The sequence below is a fragment of the Aphelocoma coerulescens genome, chromosome 6 (genome assembly GCF_041296385.1).
Source record: "Aphelocoma coerulescens isolate FSJ_1873_10779 chromosome 6, UR_Acoe_1.0, whole genome shotgun sequence".
In the NCBI taxonomy this organism is placed as follows: Eukaryota; Metazoa; Chordata; class Aves; order Passeriformes; family Corvidae; genus Aphelocoma; species Aphelocoma coerulescens.
Window position 1 is genome coordinate 20,924,549 of NC_091020.1, and position 16,618 is coordinate 20,941,166.

At 38.6% G+C, this 16,618-nt stretch overlaps 1 long non-coding RNA gene across 1 annotated transcript in view; it reads right to left on the reverse strand.

Annotated features, from left to right (window-relative positions):
• Positions 1-16,618, reverse strand: part of LOC138112493 (uncharacterized) — a 42,281-nt gene that overhangs the window by 10,287 nt on the left and 15,376 nt on the right. Inside the window, exon 3 of the long non-coding RNA XR_011151755.1 lies at positions 13,746-13,797. This is a non-coding gene — a long non-coding RNA (uncharacterized lncRNA). The remainder of the gene's footprint in view (positions 1-13,745; positions 13,798-16,618) is intronic.

Below are 16,618 nucleotides of genomic sequence, written 5' to 3' on the forward strand. Positions count from 1 at the left end.
CATACTGCTTACGACTCAGGTTATCAAATAAAATACCACGAAGAGCTGATCATGGACCAGCCTCAGAGTGATCATTCCAATTGGGCCATGGCTTCACAATGCATTGGCACTGGTGGCATGACTGACTTTAGATACTTACTCCTATTCACTACCATGCTCTTGACTAACAAAACCAAAACAAAAAGAAACACTACCAACCTTCCTACACCCTGAGTTTTTGTTTAGTGTGGGAACAATCCTCTTATTTGCTTCCAGCCATAGTACTATGGTGTGTTGAAAGAAATCATGGGTTATGGCCTTGAGAAGAATATGTTAAACTCACGTAGTCATCAAACAAAATATTCTCAAACTGAGTCGTCAGCAAGTTCCTTTGCCCCAAGACTTCATTTCAGGACTGCAGGAAAATTCAGGGAGAGAAGAATACATCAGCAGCACAGGAGAGACCCTCAGGAGAATTTATTTGCTCACAGGAGGACAAATATAATAAAAATTAAACTAAATTAAATATAAAATTAAGGTAACAAAAAAGTACTTAGCCACCAGCTCACATATGTACCAAAAATGAGGATGCAAAGAGGACAACTTATCAGTTGAGATAAAGAATGCATAAGAAGGCAAAGACTTGCTCTAAATGTAAAAGACACATTAACATGTGCTAAAATAATGAAGGCTCCAGTTAGCTGCAAAACGTTAAGACATCATCTATCTTGGAGAAAAGTGCAAGGCTTCTACAGCAAAGTACAGATTTCTTAACACTCCTTTCCATGTTTTCAAGAGGAGATTTACCTCGCAGGGGTATTTTGTATATGATCCTGCTCTGCTTTTACTCCCAGAAACATGAAGCCTTTGTTTTCACTAAGATAACTCCCTGGCTGAGAACTGATAGCAGAGTTATGAGCACCTTCACTGCAGCCCGTACACCCCCTGTGCAGTCACACACCAGCCTCCAAAGGCAACCTCAGCACCTCTGGGACTCCAGCCATGAGCTCCTGCCCAGGAGCCCTGACGCTCCCTGGCCTGGCAAAGGAGATCGATTTCAGTGGGCTGCTTACAAAGCTGAAGAGTTCCTGTTCTGGAGTAAGAGGCAGTCAATTAAACTTTTAAAACTAAACCTGCCCACATCAGAGCAGTCTAGCCCCAAATCTACACATTCTTCCACATAATCCACTTGCCCTCATGCAAAAACTTGCACCGTATATGTGCTATATGTGAGTAACTGCTACTGTTAGAACAATAAAAAAGTTTTAAAAAGAAAAAACAAAACCCAGAGACAATTATTTAGAAAGACAGGAACCAGAACACCAAAATCTTCTGGTGTTGCCATACAGGGGCTTTGTTACTGAGGATTTATTCCAAGTTTTTGTTGTTTCTTGCCTTGAAATATCCTGAAACAAAATGGGATAGTCCCACTGTACTGTGAGCTTAAACACACACACACACACACACAACGTAGACAGGTAAAAACACTAAAAGCAATCAGCTCTGAGAAAGGATTTAATTCAGTTGCACAAGTATATGTGGGTGTGTTTTTAAATAGAAATGTCTCCACTCATCTTGCTCTGATCCATGCTGTGCCAACTTAAACCCGGCCAATGCATCTGAATAGTCAAACAAACGTCTGTCCCTCCCCAAACATCCACCATTCACATTAAATAAAACACATAACAATGGAGGGAAAATAGACCTGAAAAGAGCTTATTTCGAAATGCAGAGGTCTAACCTGAGGATAGCTATTTTCATGCAAATTTGAATTCTTCTTGCTCATGTACATGAACCCAGAATTATCTGTTAACATTCTCAGCTTCTCTTATGCGATTAACAGGTAGGAGAAAATTAAAGGAAAAGGGAATGGAATGCCCCAAAGCAATGAAAGAGAACTTTAGCTCTGTTGCTCCCAACTAGCAAAAGACCCTGAAAACAAACTACTGCACTCAGGGCAATAAGGAAGGGAGAAAATGGATTGAAACCCCAAATCCCTCTTACACAGCAAAAGCCAGGCCAGCCTTCCACATCAAGGGAGGGTCCTGCTGTCAGCACCAGGTTAGTGACTGATCTGCTCCTAGTCCCTTTTGGAGCATGAGGGAAATGCCTTCAATTCAGCCAGCCTCCAAATCAGTCTTACCTTAGCAAAGGTCAGGCAGTATGGATGCTGATGCACCACTGAAACACCTTCCCACAGCAATTGTTCAGCATGTGGCCACCTGCTCTGTGAAACTTCCACTCTATTATACATATTCACTGCAGCATGCCACTACTGGCTCAAAAGCTGAGTTTCCAGTTTGGAAACTGGAAATACAAATTTCACCTCTGATTTTTTTTTTTTCATCTGAATGCAGCAGAATTTTTTTTTCAATCCTGTGAAAATTTGCCATGAAAGCAATTAAAAAGGGGTAAAGAAGAAAACCCATTGCCAATCTGTAAAAACAAGCATTTCTTGGTTTTGCCTTGAACAGCAGTTCCAATGAAAAGGAGGAGAAAGCTACCAGAATTGCCTGTGGTAACAGCAGTGACATCTAAACATGCTCAGGGCAATGCTGGAGCTGTAACAAGCTCTCAGGGATACAGGCCAGGCTGTAACAGACCCTGTATCTGTAAAATGAACAACACCTCAACTGAAATGTCAAGATCAATGAACTTTTGTTTTCTTTTTATGCATAACAGAGTTATTAAATTTTACCCCACTTGTGGTTTTTAGTTCCTTGAGGTAAGTACATGCCTCTGGAAGATATACTTCCGACAAAGATGACACTTTTTAATCAATTTTAAATCAAAACGGTATATTTCAAACAAAACAATTCTAAACTCATTTGTCTTACCTCATAACTCAGAATTACCCCATTAAAATAAATTATTTGGCATAGGACAGAATCACTAAGTGGCTGAAGGAAGAATGTACAGTTTAGGGAGGATTTGAGGGGAAGGAAGAGTTTGAGTAACAAGCATTCATAAGAAGAACATTCATAAACAATAGTGCCCTTATGCTACCAGAGAAAATAAAATGAAATTAGCATTTGTAAAAAGCATTATTAATTTTCTCCTTTTTTTCCCCCCGTTTATTTCATAGAAAAAAATTTCTATCTACACATAAAGCTAGGCCAGGAAAGATCTAAGGGGGACATCATTACTCCTAAGGACGTTAAGGGAGGGCACAGTCAGGGCAAGAGGAGTACAAGGTCCCCCACCCTGCTGTTAAAACACCTGAGTGGAAGAATGACCTGACTAGGTCTCCTCATGACCAGGCTTGTCTCAGCAGCCTCAGCTCCCAGGCAGCTCTGATAATCTGCAGAGCCTCCACTTCCCTACACAGTCTTTGAACAACAATTCTCCTGCATTAAATGCAGAGAATAACAGTGATAGCATGATGTATACTTGCTGAGTACCAAGAGCTGTGTGGCTAAATTTAATCACCATTTCCCCCAAATGTGTCAAACAATCCTGTGCTTTCATTGTGTAAACCATCTACAGAAAGCAGTGCCACACCAGGTAAGGAATTTCTTAAACATGTGTCAAAGTTTTTAGTAGAAATTACCTTTACTGTGCTACCTGATGTTTCCCACATATAACAAGCAAGGTTACTTCAAACTGTATGTGCTTCAGTTCACTTACAGGAATTCTTCTTTCACTTCTCTGTCCTCTGACATCAAGACTGGACGGGTCACCTTCATAGTAAAGGACAGCATATGCTAAATCCACATTCCTGTGTAATATCTCTCAAAAGTTATAAACACCTGAACTGTGAACTTAACTCAAATTTTTCAGAAAATAATTTTGTCCAACACGACCCAAAGCTAGTGAAATTTTAGGAGACCTTCTTTTACAATAGATTATCTTACCTCTTGAGAAATATTTGCAACAGAAGAGCTAAACCATGTTCATTAGTTCTCCTAGTTAGGCATCTGTTGAGTTTGGAAAGGGACATTTTATCAATTCAGAATTCTGCCTGGGAAAAGGCCCGAAGGTCTCTCAGGATCCTTTCAGTTTTGTCCTGAGCTCAAACCCACAGGAAGACTGTCCCAGTACCAAACTGATACTCAAATATTTTAGCATTTTATCCCCAGCACTCCATCTGCGAGCCCAGTTCCTTTGCTCTGGAAGAATGGATCACTGGACCCATTATTATCAGTCAGGTGTTCTCTTATCACCCAGCTACCTCAAGATAAAAGCCTTGTTGTTTAAAATGTAGCCAGCATCCTTGTTTGAGCCCAGCCTGCATGCACTAAAAAGGGCTGGAACTCTAATTAGTGCCAAAAGCAGTTTTATACTTACAAGTACTTATTATGGCACATAAGCAAGTGCTCATCTCTGAGATGGAACATTCAGACTGGATTCATCACCTCCTACCTCTCCTCAGTAAAATTAGTCTGCAGCCTCACCCCAAGCATGTCAGGCACAGCTCATGATGCTTCACTAAGCATCCTGGGAAATTCTCATCAACAGTTGCCTGTGGCAAGCAAAGGCTCATCTGCTAATTTTGTTCCTTCTATACAAACATTATCTATTATTTCTGTCCCGTGGGATCCACCCTGCACTCTCTGGATTTTAGAAAGCTAACAGTCATTCCATTTTGCCATGAAAGAAAAGCATCATAGTTAGACTATGCTAAGGGCTTTGCTAACAGGTAACTGCAGGCTTGATCTCACTGTCAGCAGAAATGGGTAAGACCCTCCTAGACAGCATCAACAAATAGTTTGATACGTGTATTTTAAATACACATTTTAAATACATTTCGTGTATTTCCAGACACTAAGAGCACTTTTTGTCAAATGAAATATATTATGCTTTAAAATTCCATTATATGCATTTCAAGGGAAAGAAATTTCACTGCAGCAAATATACTACTAAAATGTTTCTGAGGTACAAATAACTCATTCCCGGTTCTTTCAGAAACTGCAAACAAGTAATTAGCCCTTCTGAACTCCAGAGTCTGTAGCCTGTAGCTAATGTGATGTTACTAATGCATTTATAAACATCAGGCTCCAAAGCCAATGCTGAGATATTCCATCATAATTTAGATCTCTCATTAACTTCACCACCCTGACCAACATGCTGTCACTGGCAGAGCGTTTGACAGTTTACATTACCTGCAGACATGAGTTCATGTCAATTCAATTAAGAAAGATTAATTCCAGAACTGACAATGCATAAATATTTTTAAATTACACCTGGCCTTGTTGGCACTGCTTACTCTAAGACTGACTTTAGAAGAGAGAACATGTCTTTAGCCTCCTGGGCAGAAAGGAAAACGCGAAGGAAGGTGAAAGAAAGAATTTATTATGAATTCAGTATTCCATCATACTGTCCAATCTATCTTTTGTAATTCCCCCTCCTTCTCTCCCCCCAATAATTAAACAAGGTTATCTCTCACTGTCTGTTACAGAATGAAACAGGAAAGATTCGGTGCAAACAGGCACTGCCAGAAAATTGTCAGCAACATCTTTATGATGGTTATTTGCTGATTAGTTTAGGTCTGATTTGTGTACATCGCTGCTTTGGAAGGCATTCAGATACCATGGTGATAGACACCATATGAGAATGTAGATAGATAATATTTGACATTTATCTTCATGAACAAAAATCTGGGTAACTCCCCACTGATTGCACTTCTGATGAGTGAAGATAAATGTCACATCAGACTAAGCCATCTAGCATTCTAGTGAAACACTCTTACTCTTGGCTCTGATGTGCAAAAATATCCAGCTTCCATGCATGTGAACAGGCTTAATTAGGTAAGCATCAAGCACACGGTGATAAAATGATCTGCTCACTGTTATCAAACAGTTCAGGATCCAGAGTAGTGAGATTTATTAAATTCTGTTCCAAGGTTTAATCTACTAGAAGCTTTCTCTGAGATTTCAATGTAAAAATTGCACAGCCATTGCCTGGAAAGAGCATTTTAGGAAGAAAAACTCTCCTGGTCTAGTCAAATATGTGCCACAGCCAAATAAACAAACCATTGAGGAAGCGAGCAGTCCCACGGGAGTATCGCAGCAATCCTGCTTTAGGGACCAGAGCCTTGTCTTTGTCCTAAATTATGCTGAACTATGCAGATCCACCAACTCCAGTGCTATTAACATTGGCTGATGCTAAACAAGGCAGATGTCCTTAGTGCAGCAGGAGTGGGAATCTCTACTAAAACATAAACTGGGAGCACAATGGGCAACATTCAGACAGCAGTGGGAAAGGCAGGGAGAGGTAACTCACTTTTACTATTTATAAGCTGATGGCTCATCCCATGGACTATTTTCTCTGTCCTATTGAGTGAGCTTGGTATTAGGGTTAAATGAGACAGAAATAGTAATGGAATCCAGAGTTACCTGACATGAACATTCAAGATTTTAATGTTTTGACATGACTTTTCCAATTTTTCTGCACCCACAAGTTGAAAAGCTGTATTGAGTGGCTTGCAAGGTACCTTAAACTCGTCAAATTTGAGTACTTCTGCACTAGCCAACATGAGGCAGCATAAAAAAGAGGAAAATGCAACAGGAAGAAACAAATTCAGGAAGTAATAATGTTTTCAAACCCCTTCTAAGGTTTGCATAGATGTTAAAAGACTGAACCGAGTGTGTAAAAGTGGTGCTCTCATGTTTTGTTTTGTTTGGGGTTTTGTTTAGAATTTTGTTTAATTTTCAAATCCTGGATTGTATTTATGAGAGTATTAATTGTTCACCACTTCTGTTATCATAAGGTATAAAATCAATGGCTTTCCAGATTCTGTCATCATCTGATGGGGGAACTCTTAAGTTTTAGTTAGAATTCTTGTTTTTTCAAAGGCTGATGATTTTTAGAATGTGCTAGGAGAAACAAAATGTTTCAGAGGCTAGACCTTTTTAAAATCCCTTCAAAAATAAAAAAGAGAATTTCCAAAAACAAAACAAATTTTAAAATCCCGAAGTCTTTTCATGTATTCAACTTACCCCCACCTCCCCAAAACCTAACACAACTGGGGGGGGAAGGGGGAAAGAGCAGTTCATACAGGGAGTCTTTGTATAAACCAGAGATGCTTCAGGGTGTCTGGAAAACAACATATATACACACATAGTACAGTTCTCACTTATCCAATCAAGCTTTACTATTACACACTACATCTGACCTGGTCACTGCACACATCAAAGCTATTTTCACCAGACTCTGTTATCCTGTCTGACAAAGGCACCCACCTGTGGGCTTCCTGTTTGTGAGGAACATAGATCCGGCCTTTCGAGCACTAAAATTCATTAATCTTAACGAAGCAGAGACAACTACAGCTGAATACGATTTCTTTAGAGGTCCTTAATTTGAGCAAGATTTAATTAATTTGTGTTCTTAATTCCAGAAATGCACTGAAGAAACCTGAGCTTACTAAAATTCTGTGAAAATAAATTTGAAAACAAAGCTACCCAAGCCAAAAGGTGTGCCAAGTTATTAGAAATATGTAGCTGTATTAGGGAAGAAAAACAGAATTAAAACCATCACTGATCCTAGGAACTGCTGCCCTTCCATGGAAATAACATTTCTGTGTGGACTGGGAAAAGACAGCCATAAACTGCACTGAAGCCATAGAGGGCAATGTTTCAGCTGCATGGAAGTTATGAGCCCAGGAGTCAGGGTCCAGCAAAAACAAGTGACAACTTCTGTGAGAATTTATTGTTCAGACACAGATAAATTTGTATTCTTTCATCTAATCTCCTAGGTTAATAGAACAATTACTTCAAAATCAGCACTAAATTAAGTTGAATTTCAAATCTCTCTAAATAACCAATTTGTAAACTAACTGTTGCTATTTTCTCCCATATCAGCTTTGGAGGAAATGGGTTTCAGATTGAATAAAACTTTGATGATATGCTGATTAAATCTTTTGCCTTGGATTTTTTTCTTTTTTTAATTTTAACTAGAGCACCTTATTTTTCTTTCTGTCTCTCTTTTTTTTTTAAACCACCTTTGTTTAAAAAAAAACACCTCTAGTGGAAGGACAGTCACTTTGGGAGCCAATGCACAAACTGTTGAGGCCATTTTTAGAAGGAAGTCAGAAGAACTAATAAAATAACACTTTTTTGTGTTTTTTAAATTTGAGAAGACATTATCTATTCTCACTCTTTCTTCCTTTCTAACACAGCCATTTTTAGACAGCTGACTTGCTCAGCTATGCTGTCTTTCCCTGGAATATTGCCTTTGCTGGAGCAGAGCCAATATCACTTGATGTCTCAAACTGAAGAGTGCTTACACTTGATTTCTGTCAAGGATCAACAACAAGGCAAAACTTGCACCTTTATATAGTTGAAAACCTGCTATTCTGAGCTTTGGGCCAGAATTCTTGACTCATACCAAATTATTCCTCCTGGTACTTAAGTAAGATGGCTGATAAATCTCTTCTTTGATTCAAAATCTTAGGAAGTGGGGTTTTTTAAGGACTTCTGAGTTCTAAGCCCTTTTGCATGTAATTTCCACTCACACTGCTCCCTCCACTGCACAGTCTATGCAGGTCACACTGTTGCTGTTCTTGCAGCCAAGTGAAAGATGTTCCAGGCTGCAATACCCTGGCACAAGCAAGCCCAGAGTAGACCAGAAGGAATAAAGACAGCATGGTTTTCATTCTTGCTTTAGGCTTGTCTTTCATGATTGCAACAGAGATGCCCAGTGGCCCTGGGACAGCAGGATCACCAGCAGTCTAATCAGAATTTTTAGCAGGAGCCTAAGAGTTAGGAAGAGGTTCCTCCAAATGCCTGTGACAAGCAGTTTGAAGCAGAATACAGACTAATTATATTTTACAGCTGAAAGAAATATATATATACAAGTGCAGAAAACAGAAGAAAGCTCAAACAAAATGGAAAAACTGGTAAAAGTTGCATGACAGGTTAAGAAAGAGTTACACAAGAAACAACAAAGCATGTGTGAGCAGTTAAATAGCCAGTAATAACAGAAAGCAACTAGAAAATAAGAGTAGCTACAGAAAACAACAGAATGGGCAAAACAAAATAGTTCTTTTAAAAAGGGCAAAATATCCTCCCTCCCACTTGTTTAACTTTTAAGATCTTTGGGCAGATTACTACCTCCCTATGTGCTTTTAACACCTATACTACAGCACAAACTTTCAGACACTACAGAAATAAACACTTCATGAGAATCCCAGTGTAGCATGTGGTAGATGGTGCAGCACCAGAACAAAGAAGGCTCTGAAAGGCCAATACACTTAAGGTGTCTTATAGTTTGGTTTCAGTCACGGAGGGGTGGTTTTGTTCTGACTCTCTTTGAAAAGAACATAACCTGCACTACTACATGAGCAGCCTCAGCATCAGGCAACAGAAGACCTCCCTCTGAGATGTTTAGACCCCTCTGTGTTTCCTGAGTCAATTCAATATGACCACAGGGAAGTCTAAGTTCCCTAAAAAGAGGCCATGAATGATACCAAGCACCATACTTCGCTGCTAGCTTTAAAAGCAACTGTTTAAATTCTGTATAGGCTTTATCCTAATAGTTTGGTTTGGTACACATATTTTTTTTCTTTTTTGCTATTAAGAGATGACTGGGGATAATTTCTTGCATTTATGTTTTTAAAATCTCAAATATGAAGAAGTTCCTCAAATTAATACTGTCCCTCACATCTTAAACTATTTCTCATCTGCATGAGCAGATGCTATCTAAATAGCATCTTCCAAACACAGACTACTTCTATCATCTTTTCTAAAAGTCCTTTCTAGGCTGTGTTAAGATAACCAGTTTTTTTAAAAAATAAGAAAAGTAAGTATTTTGTTACTTGTACTTTTCAGTTTTTAACAATTTTCTTTCTATACTGCAGGCATTTTGTGTGTTTCTAAACATGCCAGAGCAAGAGTCAAATGTAAACAGCTGCATTAAAATATCACACTGATTAAATAACACCAAAAGACCTGGATTAAACAATGCCAGAAGACCTGGCCTAAAACAAAATAGGCAGGAAATTAAAAGCAGCATCTGACACTTCATCTCTAACTCAAACCACTGAAAGAAGATTTAAAGGACAAAGGTTCTTTTATCTGTGAAATTAATCTGAGACACTGAAGAGTGAGACAGAAGGTAATAGACTGTCTGCAGGTGGTACCATCACAGTTACCTCAATAGTTTACTGTCAACCTGGACAGGCAAGAGAACACACAGGGCAATCCAGGATGCTGTAAGCAATGACAACGGGTTCAGAAGGTGACACTACACCCACCAGGTGCTCCCTCTGGCTTTGGAGCATTTGGAACCCTACACTTAGCTACAACGGGCACAGCAATATTCCTGATCACTTAGGCCATTAAATGTTTCAGGGCATTTATAGGGGTAAATATATCTATTCCACTGCACAATTCTATTCATTCTTCTACTCTCCTTACAGCTCCACTGAGTGCATATCCTTCATGCCCTTTTTTTGGAAATGGTGTGGCTCTGTTTTAAGAGCAAATGAAGTCATTTCAAATGAATTGAAAATTCCAATCGAAAAGCATTGTCTTACTCAATCTCCAGCAATTTCTGTCTGATGTATTTTGATGTTGAATGGTTGTTGAATGGTATCTCCAAAACCCAGTAAATTTTAATTGCTCTTAGAGAAGCAAAAAAAAAAGGAAATTACAAGACAATTGACTGATCTAAGACCTGCTCTTTTTAGAGCAGTCCAAGAGAGATTCTGAAATTAGCTGGAGCTTTCTGAAACGTCACCAAGGTATCCTTGGTTTCAGTGAACTAGAGGTTTGGAAAGCACTGATGACCAATGAGCTGGTTCTCCATGAACATCAAAAAGTCTGGTAATCATCCAATCACACCAGTCCAAGATAAATGATCACTTATCAAAGGCAACTAAAAAAATTAGGTCTTTATGTTAACAGTAAGATTTCTTAGGCACTTCTAGCTGAGCAGATAACCAAACAAGAAACCAGTCTCCTCAGTGGAAAGGTGATACATTCCACTGACTCATTTCATAGTGAGTGACAAGAGGATATAGTAAACCACAAGATTTGTAATAAAAAACAAGATGTTTCCTTGAACCATAAAAGCTTTGTTAAGTGGAAGTGTTGCCCTAACAGTTAATGGACTATAAAGAAATATCCAAAAGGTTATGGGTGAGCTCAGCTTTCTCCTTATGTGGAGGACAGAAATCACTGTTCATCTGCCTTTGCACTTTTCTTCTGTAGGAGCTCCTCATCCAGAAGTTGGGAAGTTTACAGACACATTGGTGACATTAACATTTCTGTGGGGATGAACAAGGAGGCACAGGGCTGAAATTGGAGTATCCATAGGTGCTTTTACGTTGGTGTCCAGAGAAACCCAATGATTGCTGGATATGTTCAGTACTGAGAGGTGTCCTGTCTAACAGGGTAAAGGATCGTGATGTGGTGCTCCTGAGAAGCAGAAAGTGCTGTTCTGGGATAGAACAAAATTTTGCATCTACCCCAAAAGCAGAGCACTTGGACTTAACTTCACTAAAAATTATCTGAGAAGACTTGAACAGCTGACTGTTGCAAGAGGAGATTGACAACCAAAGCTTTTAACAGAATTTTCTCCAGGGTTTGTGTTTGGGGATTTTTCCCCAGCAGGCATTTACATGAGCTGAAGACTGATGATAAAACAGCAGTAAACAGTAGTAGGACCAAAATCTTAGTGATTTCCCTATATGAGACTTAGTCAGCAGAATGTTTTATCTTGCAGGCAGCTGAGAGGAAGTGGAATTGTGATAGATATAGTCCTCCTGCATAAGAATGTGAGTGATAGCAGAGCATGAAAAAGACAGCTTTCATGTGAAGGCAAAAAACTGGTCAGTCTCAGGAACAACAGCACTGCACACTTGCAGTGTAAATGTACCTACAGACTACCACTTTGAAAAAATCACAGTTGGGCCCAAGTATCAGATGTGATAATGGAAGATCCTGTATTACATAGACATGACTTAGCTGTGATCCCAGTGCCACCTACTAATACTTTAAAAGATTAAATCTAAAATATTATCACTCTTACAGAAAATATGGAATGAGTAATTAGTAGCACTGGGACAGACAGGAAACAAAACCAGAAATTCAGTCTTGAAAACAGAGAAGTCAGAAGTTCAAAAGCAGAGAAGAGCAAAGGCTTGTTAAGAGTGAAGACCTATAACACAAGCAAGAAAAGAAGGCACAACTGTCAAAAGTGAGAGGCCAGCAGCTAAATGAAAACAGGCTGAGCAAAGACCAACTGAAAACAGGATATGTGAAACATTTGAAAGGGATTCATCCCCAAGAGTCCAGACAGAGCGAAGAGCAAGAGAGAGCTATGGTCTGTGTTAAGCCTGACTACATGTCATACAGTAGAGTCACAGCTAAGCAGCTGCCCAGTGTCTCTCCCTGCTTTCCTCTTTCTTCTCTGCTATGACTGAATTTGCACCACCTGGGCAGTAGCTCAAGAAAAGAAAGTTAAAAAAAAAGAGGTAGTCTAGTTTGCTGGGATTCTGACCTCTATCACATAAGGGTCCTTGATCCCCTGGCAAGCAGGCATGAGTAATCTAACAGAGTGATGGGATCAAACCAAACAGCGGAACTAGGAGAACTGAGATGTCAAGCTGGGTGGCCTCCTGAGGGCTTCTTTACAGGAAGGGCAGGGGATAGACCTGGATAAAGATGACATGAAATTCTGTGGAGTATGGAAGAAGACACTGAATGTAATGCACACGTCATGAGCAAAGAAAATACAACAAATTTAAGAAAATATATTTCAGAAATGTAAAGTTTGGCTTTTGAATTATCTTCCCTCAAAATGATACTTTGACACAAGTACTTTTTGCTTTCCTAACATTCAAAGACTAGACAGTTGAAACAAACCTCATCTTCAGTAAAGACACCTCAAAAATCTGTGGGTAAAGGTAACCAACATTTTATGCAGATTGAAAGTCAAACCCCAAGAATGCTTCAATGAATGAATGAGGCATAAGGAAAACTATCAATGGAAGATAGTATAAGTTTATCCCAAAACATTATTACACATCTCCAGCCAGCAGATTGCTAAACATAGGAGAAGAGCTTTTTCTTTCTTTTCCCCCCAGCAGTTTCTTAAGAGACTTCCATAATGCATTTTGAGAGCCCAGAGACACATTCCCATCACTAAGTTTTTAACAACCCCACAAGAAATTTAGGTCAGAAAGCAAAAAAAAGTCTGAACATACTTGTAATATGAGGCAGATTTCTGTTTTACTGAAAAAGTATCATTAATATTGCTACCACTTGATGCTTATTATATTCCACTCAGACTCAAAAAGTTTTTTGCCCCAAATCTCTGTAATTAAATGTATCATGTCAAACATGCACACATTCATAAGCTCCTTTTTGTACTTGATCATGAAATCTTAGGGATTCTGTATAGCCCCCCCAATAAATAGTAAAAGATCTTATCTCTGGGTCTTGTTATATGGGTCATGATTAATACTAGAAAGAAGTGCTGTGTCTCAAAATTGGACAACAACAAACAAGGGAGCTACAGAAGAGGGATAACAAACACAATAGACCAAAAGAGAGAAACATACATCCAAGGCACTATGTCACTGTCCTACTTCATTTATAAAAGAGTTGGCTAGTAATGAGCATTAATTTAGTTTACATTTTTTAATGGTATGACATTATTCTAGACATACATCTTCAAAACAGAGTAGTGGCACATTGGCTACTTTTGCTACATTTACATCCAGTCCTAATTCTAAAATTAGCTAAAAAAGCAAAACCATTTAGGAAAGATATGAAACTCAAATAAGACACACAAAATGAAAAACTTTTTGTCATATGGCTTACCCAAAAAGAAGTGGGAAATCATCATAAACAGGTCCATTTTCATCTTGACTCTCTGTAAATGTTTAATGTGAAAAAATGTGATAATTAACGTTTCTATACTCTTATGCTTAAGGAGTCATTACAATCAGCCTTTGTTTGCTACAGAGTTGGCAGCGCAGACCTGCTGCATTTGAGAAGGGAATGTTTTAGGGTCATTTAACATTATGTCACTCTTGGTGATCCAAAAGCTGCTATAATTCTGCCAAAGAGTATAGAGGGTTTCCCAGTCAAGTTTCATCCTGATTTTGATTATTGTTTATCTCTAGTCCATGTCTGAATAGTTGTAGTAAAATAGAGGAAGTTTTACTCCTGAATTTGAGGTCAGCTTGTAATGAACCATGGTTTCAATCGCATGAACAGCTGCTTCTTTTATAAGCAAAAAGGGTTCACTTACAGTTCAGGGTAACACAGTAATAATTTAAGGAACAAGGAAGCTTCTATTCATTTCTTTATTTTTTATATGGTTTTGAAACATTTTGACATCTGAGTGCCTATAGTGGACTTGTCTGAATAGAATGGAATATTGACACTATTCTGCTTTACAAAAAAATTAACAAAGTGAATTTTAAAACCAGAAATACAGTAGACCTATCAATCACCATATAAAAGCCTTTTTCACTGAGAACTTCATTTTTCATAGCAAGAAAAACTATTATTGATCTTCTAAAACTTTGTAACTCAAGTTAAAAGGGACATAGTAAATCAGATATGCTCTCTGAAAACCAGACCAAAAATATCTGAAAATTACAAGAAACCAAAAGGGGAAAACATCCCAAAACCAAGACATAATTAAAGCCAGTGGGACATAAAATTTCTTACGATTAACCAAGATCTCTCATCAGAAATAAAGAGGCTGGTGGTTTCTTTCCTTATCTAATTTGTAAATGTCCTTCTGGATGAGCAGGAATAATTTTTACAAATTACAGAAACTAAATAGAAGAAGATTAACAATAAATTTTTCATTTGTTGTCTACTGCTCACTTCTCCAATAAAACGCACTGTCAGGCAGACACTGGAGTAAGCCATTGTCCCAGCTCACAGCTGTTCTGAAGAGAACTTTACTAGTTCTTCTTTCTAACCTTACAAAAGATTTGACCCTCTCTGCTCCAGCCACTATGACTTCAATTCAGCTTGTACTTTTTCAAGTTATTCCCTACCTGTGCAATGCTGTTCAATGAATCTTTTCCTTACCTACAGCAACCAAAAAGGTGAAGAAAATCTGGTGCTCTTACTTTACCTGATGCATTTCATCACTCAGCCATGGATCCTTTTTACCAGTGTTATTTTATTGATATAGCAAATGCCTTGATTTCCACCTGTCCTTTTAAACAAGATTTAACTTGCCAATACCAGCACACTCACTCACACCAGGCTTGCCCACTTAGGGGCATTTGTTTAAATGTATCCAATTGTTTTGCAATGCACTTCGATTTATGTTCTCTTCTCTCTTTAGCAAGCAGTCATCATCAAGTTAGGAATATGATCTCACAATTTACTAAAGGTTTACTAGAATTTAGTGGTGGTGGGATTGGCTTCTTTGTAATGCATTTTAGCATGGTGTTAGCAAGGTGAATCCAAATCCAAGACTCAAACTTTTATTTACCTAGGAGAAAAAGCTGTGCCAAATATCAACTCACCTGAAGGATGACTATCAGAAGGAATTGTAAAACCTAAACTCAATCCTAAGTGGTTCTGTGTCCTGAATTTAGAAGTAAATTGCTTCCTTAGCACTCAGCAAATACTCAGCTGTTCACAGCAGAACTAGCTGATAGAGAGAGAATCCCAGGAGCAAAACTATGAGAACATTGAATGTAAAAAAGGGTACCTGACTATTACACTGTGCCTTTAGTCCTCTCTCATGGTTACTTCTCTGATAACTCAAACAGGCTCTTGGCTCCTTTCTGAAGTGGCTGAGGTAGGGATGAGCTAATTCAGGATTTTATGTGACCTAATTCAGAAAACACGCAACTATTTCACTTCAGTGTACACTGCTCTGCGGGAATTTTTATTCATGTCTGTGTATCTCTAGGGCTTTGGAACTTGGAAACTTACATTTCTGAAACCTGCTGCTCTCCACATGTCCTCCTTCCTCCCTAACATTTGCTGTAATTCACCTGTTTACCAGATGAAATAGTAACTGATTGGTCAGGGTACACTAACCTCAGATTCCTTGTTGGGCTGGCCATTTTTAAAATGTCACAGCAGAACAGCAGGACACAGTTCCTGCCTTACACTCAATGGCACTACACACCACAAGGAATAAATAGCATGATGAAAGCAATCTTTCCACATCCCCTATCTGAGCAACAATTCTTGCCAATTCTTGGAGCACACGTGTGGTCACTGGCACACTGGATTTATGCAAGTTCCATATTTGAAATCTTATTTTTTAATTCATTTTTGATGGAGAATGAGTCTTATGGCATCTTGATGTTTCTAACTCACACCATTGCTTCTTTTCATGCCCAATTAGATTTGTTCCCATTATTCTTCTTCCTAGCCTCACATTTTTCTATTTTTGACACTTCCTAAAGTAAGGATGACTTCCTGAAGCAGAAGCATGACCAACAAAGCAATGCTGCTCATCATGCTCTTTCACCAGTTCATACTATGCGTTACCTTTTTTTTCTTCCTTTCTCACTATGCCAAACTAAAATTTCTTGGTAAGGTAGATGTTCCAACCCACTGGTCTGTATATGCCCTGTTATTTAAAATTTAGCTTTGGGATTCTTGGCTTGAACTTAAAGCAATATGTACTTACATAGATTTGCCCTCCTTAAACTACAAGGCATACTAATAATCATTTATGTAGCAAGTTTTTAACCTGTTAATCT